A 7,218-nucleotide genomic window follows, 5' to 3' on the forward strand; every position below is an offset into this window, starting at 1 on the left:
GCTGTTTCCCGTTCCCTAGGATCACCCCGCAGAAGGTGGACGCAATGACTGTCCATCGCTCACCGCTTCCTCTCATTAAACATTCTCTCCAAGGCTTTCCTCCCTGTCCTGACAAATTTCATACCAAGAATAAGTCACCAGGAATAGGCCTTTATCTTCCCCATCCATCTCTGCCACCTAGCTATCAAGCACAGTGAGATTATTTATTTGGTGTTTTTTTTTTCTCCTTCCTTTAAATATGGCAGCCTACCAAAGATCAACTTCAAGAAACCAGAACGGAATGAAAATATCCTACTTCAAGGGAAAAGACATCCCCACCTCCTAGCAAAGAGAGACCCCCTTTTAAAACAGCTAAATATAAAAATAAATAAAGGCCCGGTTTTGTTTCTAGCGGGCAGTGCCTGGCCATGGTGCCCGGGAGGTCAGCCAACTGGATCTTGGCCAGAAATGTGACCGTGCCTTCCTCCCAGCCCCCTGTTCCTTCCTGCTTTTCCGTATTATGCTGAGGAAGCAGCCTGAGACTGGGGTTACCAGGAACCAAGCTTTTCCCTCAACTCTGCCCTGGAGGGACTCTCCAGGCCCCTGTGGACCTCACAGCAACATGCTTAGTGGGAGACATGCCTTATTTTCCCCATGGATTGTACTCATGTTTATAGAATATGAGCAAATGAGATGCCTCTTAAACAATGTGCAATGCTCAATTGGACGTTCACATTTCTGACTCTTACTAAACATACACCACCAGATAGGGGCAGCGGTGATCAGGAGAGGGCACAGAAAGAATCGCTCTTCCCAAAGGGGCAACCCACAGAGAGGAAGCGTTTTTCTGCCCCCACCACCCACCAGATCTGGCCTCAGAGTTTATTTTTGCAAAGGGCTTTGAAGGTAGAAGTTAAAGAAACCTCAGTGGTCTGAAATCAGAGAATGGCGGCTGCCAGGGAAGCTTAGTCCAAAGAAGGGGAAGAATGCCCGCCCCAGTCCCGGCTCTTCTGCTGCAGTTTTAAGCAACCCCGTTTAATTAAAGTTGTGCCTCGCGCTGGCATGAGAGCGATGGAAGTGTCAGTTTGCTTGTCAGGAGCTCCTTTGCCTGGAGCACAGACTGGAGCACCCGTGGCTGAGCGCCAGGCTTCATCTCCGGCACAGATGGGAAGGCCAGAGGTAATTACCTGCCCTGGCCAGTTGCCTTCCTGGGTGAAATTACACAAAAGTCGGAGACAGAGGCTCTATCTGATTCTTATTGAGCATCATTTCCAGGAAAGGACTGAAGACAATCAAGCATGACGTTCTGATTTGGGCAGGAAGGCTGCCCCAAACCTTTCCACTCACGGACTGCTTTGTAGGAAAGTAAGTCGGCGGGATGGGCATGCTGTGAACTGCCCGCAGTGGTCCACTCTGGTGCCCGGCTCCACAAATGGACTCTGCACGGCACACATGTGAGGAAGTTTTCCTTCAATCTCTGCCTTCAGTTGTGCTTTGTCAAATTTTCTCTCCACATCTTTCAAGTCTATCTTGGGCAATTCTGGGCTTTCTGACCATGTCCAGTCTAGACTGCAACTTTATATTCCCCTTCCTCATTCTAGGCCAGGCTTTGGCCAGGGGGACTTGAAGTAGGGAGTAGAGGAAACAGTCTGGCCTCTCACTTGTCCTCGTATTTCTCATGCACTGAGCAGTGGGTGACCTGCCTCTGGGGTATATCAGCCAGCGGTCAGTGTGCCAGCTACCTTCCTGAGAGTGTTACCTTCTCCCTTGGTGTCCACCCATGCAGCTACAGAGCTGATGCCTCTCAGTCATCCTCTCCATGTTCCAAAGGGACTATCCTCTGGGGACCACTGACAAATGGAGGGTGCCCCATCTGCTTTGGGGGCAGATTATTCCATAGCTGCTTCTTGCAGGTGTCTTTGAAAGGTCGTTTCCTCCAACCTGGAAAAGGGCTCTGAAATGCTGCCCTCAGATTTAGTAAGCATAGGATACCTTAGGGTGACAAAGAAAGCCTACAGGAGAGGGGATCAGAATGTTTTGCTAAGTGTGCAATTTGTATGAAGCTGTTACTGATAGACAGTGGAGGTCACTTTGTGCAGCTCTGAGGTCATTGGGGAAATCTGGCTCTGCGCCAATAGAATGACCAGGACCAGCATGTGGCTAGCTGACATAAAGTGAATATGACTTTGGGCTTGCAGTAATTTTGACGACGACAATCTCAGAAAAAAAAAAAAATAGCAAAGACTTACTGAGCACTATGTACTGGACACTTCTCACAACTAGCTTTATGCAAGTACTAGAGGCCCAGTGCATGACTGAATCATGCACGTGTAGGGTCCCCTACACGCTTTCGCTTTCCATCGTGGTGGAGCTGGGTGCCTGTCCACTGGTTCCGGAGCAGACAGGCACCCAACTCCCCCGCTTTTGATGGTCCGCGGCAGGACGTGAGCTTGCTGCCCCAGAGGTCCCTTCTGTGCCGCAGCACAGCCATGGCGCAGACGCTGAGCTTGCGCCGCCACTGGCAACGTGAGCTCAGCGTCCTACTGGCCCAATTGGCTACCCCGGCCACCCCGAGTCCCGCCCCCTGCGCCTCCCGCTGGCCCAATCGTGGGCGTAGCGGAGTGATGGTAATTTACACATTACCATTTTATTAGGTAGGATTACCTGATAGCACCTTGCTTCCACTGCACCGTGTTGTTTCTCTTGCTCTGCAGGGATTCTCAGACTCCCAGTGTGGGACATTTTGGGAACCTGCTAGCACTTCCATGTGCACTCAGAAAGTATGAGGAAGTGAACACACAAGAAGGCCATCTGTGGCCACTCGGCAACAATAAGTGCTCCTCTTTTCCATCCCTCAGGTGGACAATTCCAAGATACACTGATTTGGAGAGAATCCCAGTAGGATTCAACTCTAATCAGCAACAGTGGTGACCAACTCAGGAACAAACCCATGTATTGGCCTTCTCTCTTGTTTCACTCTTCCCAGGACAGGTATGTGAACCTCTGAGGCCCCGGTTTCTATTTCATGCCATCACTGTTCCCCAAAAAGTCCATGCCTGCAAATCTTTGTCTCAGGCTCCAAAGGTTGACCCAGGCTATGTTGATTAACCACATATAGTCATGTGTTAAGTTCTTCACATGGGTTATCTACTTTAACTGACAAGCAACCCTGTGAGGTAAGTGCCATTTTATGCCCCTTTGACAACCAGGAAAGTGAGATACGGAGGTGAAATAACAGAAGCAGAGTGCCCTGGAGAGGGGGTGGTTGATGACTCTAGGGAAGTCAGGTAAGAATCTTTCTTCAACCTGGAGTGCTGTTCTGGGCCCAGAGTTCATTACAAGGAGTTTGTCCATAGGAGACTCATAGGATGATGGAAGAAAACAAAACCAAGCCTTAGGAGGGAGAGTTGAAATAAATGGTGGCTGGGCCCAGAAAACATTCAGAAGGCATCTGAGAGCAGTGCCGTCATGCAGAAGAGGGGAACCACCACACTACAAATGAGTGTTCATCAGGCTGTGCCACTGAAAGTCAAGTCCAGATGCTACACCATGGGCCTAGAGGCCCTGCACCATCAGCCCCATGCCCTTCTCTCTAGCCTCATTCGAGTTTCTCTGGCCTTCACTCACCACATCTTAGACATGCGGCCTTTCATTTCCTCCAACACAGCACAGTTTCTCTTTTCTGCTGCATATGCCAGTTTGAAGTCACCTCCTGAGAGGACATCCCTGACCTTCAAGCTAAAGTAGACCCTTGGCCTATGTACCTTCAGATCTATTCCCCTGATACTTTGTATCTTTGGGGTGGGGGCACAGGAAGGCTGATTCCTGCAGGTAGTATTTTCCATAGTCCCTTGTCCAGGGAACTATGTATGTCAGGGCTCAGCCAGTAGGAGGCACCGTCAGGATGTTGGAGAGAAGGAAGGGAAAAGGTAGGGAATTTTTCCCCCTTTCTCTAGGCCTAAGGAAATAGCCCTGATAGTTTGGATTGCTTTGGGGGCAACTGGAAGCCTTTGAAGGATGTTAAGCAGAGGGGCACATCATCAGTCTACTTTTTAAAAAAGATCACTATGACTGTTCCGTGGAAATGTGTTGGATATGGGGAAAGGATTTGAGAAGCAGTCCCAGTGAGAAATGATAATGGCTTGAACTAGGGTGATTGCAACTCAGAAGGAGAGAAGTGGACAGAGGAAAGCTGTCTTTGAAGGAAGAATTAGCAGAACTTGGTGATTATTTGGAGATGGTGCTTCGGAGAGAGGGTCAGTCAGGAATGACTTCTAGGTTTTTGGCTCGAGCTACTGGGTAAATAGTTTTGTTGGTGGGGGAAACATTCATATATAGGGTGGGGCAAAAGTAGGTTTACAGTTGTGAGTACACGGAACACAGTTTATTCTGGCATTGTTATTTATTTATTGTATTATTTCCCACATGAACAACTGTAAACCTACTTTTCTGTCACCTATTTTTCCCTACCCTGTAGTACCTTTTATCTATTAAAATGTATTATCTTTCATCTATGTGTCTATTATTTATCTACCATCTATCATGTCTTGAAGTTTGGATTATATTATATGTATATTGTGATTTCATTTTCCTACTGTTTGCTGCTATTATATAAATTTAATTTTCATTCTGTATTGACTTTATATTTGGTACTTTATGAAGTTCATTAATTAGATTCTGTAGAGTTTTTTGGTGTGCAGATTGCTTAAGGTTGTCTACATAAACAATTACATTGTGAATAAAGACCATTTTACTTCTTTTTTTTCCCAGTCTTATAACTTTATTTCTATATTTTGCTTTATTACAATGGCTAGAACCTCCAATGCCGTGTTGAATGGAATTAATGAGAGATTAATTGCCTTGATAGCAACCTTATGTGGGAAGTGTTGAGTACTTCATTATCAAGTACAATGCTTAGCTGTAGGATTTTTATTATAGATTTTCTTTATCACATTGAGGTAATTTCCTTTTATTCCTAGTTTCTGAGAATTTTTATCATAAATAGTTAACTTTTGTCAAATATTTTTTCTATACTGTTGAAATAATCTAACTTCCCTTTATTTTGTTAATGTGGTAAATCACATTATTTTTTAAATGTTAAGCCAACATGCATCCCTGAGATAACTCTCACTTGGCCAAAGTGTATTACTGGTATCACCATTCAGTTTTTGCCTTGCAGCATCTGTGTCTGGTCAGGCATTACAGGTGCTGGATCTGTGTGTTCATAGCCATTCCTCCAAGCCATTTTAGTAGCTTCGAATTCCGATACCCACCTCCTCAGTTTGGTGAGGTAATACCTCACCTGGGCCCCACCTCTCTGCACTATGGTAGAAAAAGAGTCCCCAGACAGAAAGCCAGGTGAACTTAAGGCCAGCTCATGCTGAATTTCCCTTCTCTTAAGGAGAGGAATTGTCCTTTGCTGTAATTGTCCAATGCTGTAATTAGTCACATGTGTTTGTTCACTTTTAAGGATGATGCTGTTGATAATGATGCTGATGATGGTGATGATTTTGATGATGATGTGGTTCTATTTTATGTTGGGCACTCAATTGGTCCTTTTAATCTGGAAAATATGCCCTTTAATTCAGGAGAACTTCATTAATAAGTGCCTCCCTTCTATTTTCTGTGTCTTCTCTTTTTGGAACTCCTATTGTTTAGATTTTGGATCTCCAAGATAGTCCTGAAGTGTTCTATGATTTCTCCTCAACTATATCTCTTTCCTTTTTCTTTTCATTTTTACTTCCTGGGAGATACCTTTATCTTCCAATCCTATTGAGTTTTTCACTTCTGTCATCATATTTTTAAATTTTCAAGATCATATTTTGCTCCCTAAATGTTTATAGCCTCCTCTTTTTTTGTTTCATGGAGAAAATATCTTCTATTAGCTATCAGATGATATTAATGATAGGGTTGTGTGTACATTTTTGTTTGTTTTGTTTTTTTCTTATTCTTGCATTTCTTCCAAGTTGCTTTTTATTCCACTTGTTTTGATTTCTATGTTTTAAGTTAAAAGACTTCTTCAGTTTTCTGGTGATCCTTGATTGTTCATTAACATTAAAGATTAGGAAACTGAAGGTCTTATTAGATGGCCTTTTCTATTGCCAATGTCACATTGTGGAGGGCTAGCTGACTTTTTCTTTGGGAAACTTTAATTTCATTGTTTTTAGGTCTGTTCTCTTAGGCTGGTCAGATTTCTCAGAGAAGATTCTCCCGACCTCCTTCCTGGAAGGTCAGGTCTGGCTGCCAGGGTCCTGGGATCTGAGAGTGAAAGGGTATTGGTGGCCTTAGCATTCAGTATGTGTGCTCGCATGTGATCTCCCTCTGTTATGGTGGCTTTGCCCTCACCTGGGCCTGATGCTGCCTAGGCAGAGACCCTCTCTTCTCCTCAATCTAGAAAATAAATACCCGGTGTTCTGGAGGGGTGGAGAAGGGGCCATTTTTCATGTTCTTGGAGTGGGAGGGATCTGGAGAACCACATTCATCCTGATTTTAGGTCCATTTTCATTCCCACTCCCAGGCATACCAGGACCAGTGAGTCCTGGGACTTTTGAAAGTTCAGAGTTGGAAACTGGTTTGCTTTTCAATTGTCCCCACAGTGGCCTTGAGGTTTAGCTTTCTTTATACTACGTCAAATGTGACTTGTACGCCTGCAATCCAGCTTTCAAAAATGTTATTGCTACTCTTTTCACAGTCTTTTTTGTCCTTGAAGGTTTATACCTTTTTAATATCGTTTTAGTAGGGTTTTGGAGAAGATCCCTTTTTTTCAAATAGATAAAATAATGGCTTGGTTGATACCTAGGGCTGGGAGCCAAAGTTACCAATGGGAAACAAGCATGCAGACTAGCCAGGGTTTCCCAAAATATGCAGTGCTAGGATGAATATAAACTTTTTCCTCCAAACTCCAAAGCAGTAGACTAAGATGGCAGGCCTTAAATCTGAAGGTATAAAAAGAACTTCTACCCACTGTAGATTGCGAGCTTAAGAAATTCACTGTCACAAGAATTGGTACAGACTATTGATTTAAATACAACTGTTTTCCCAAATGTTTAGAGAAAGCTTGGGAAGCAGATCCACATTAGATCACATAAGGCAGCAGGTATTTGAGACCCATCCAGGAGCCCATCTTTCTCCACAACAGCCCTTAGTTCCTGTGCACCCCCCACATTCTGAGCTTAGTACCCCAAAAGCCCCTCTCAGGCTCTTGGCCATGGCCATCTCAACTTAGACCCAGCAAGAAGT

Source organism: Eptesicus fuscus, chromosome 18, assembly GCF_027574615.1.
Source record: "Eptesicus fuscus isolate TK198812 chromosome 18, DD_ASM_mEF_20220401, whole genome shotgun sequence".
NCBI classification, from domain to species: domain Eukaryota; kingdom Metazoa; phylum Chordata; class Mammalia; order Chiroptera; family Vespertilionidae; genus Eptesicus; species Eptesicus fuscus.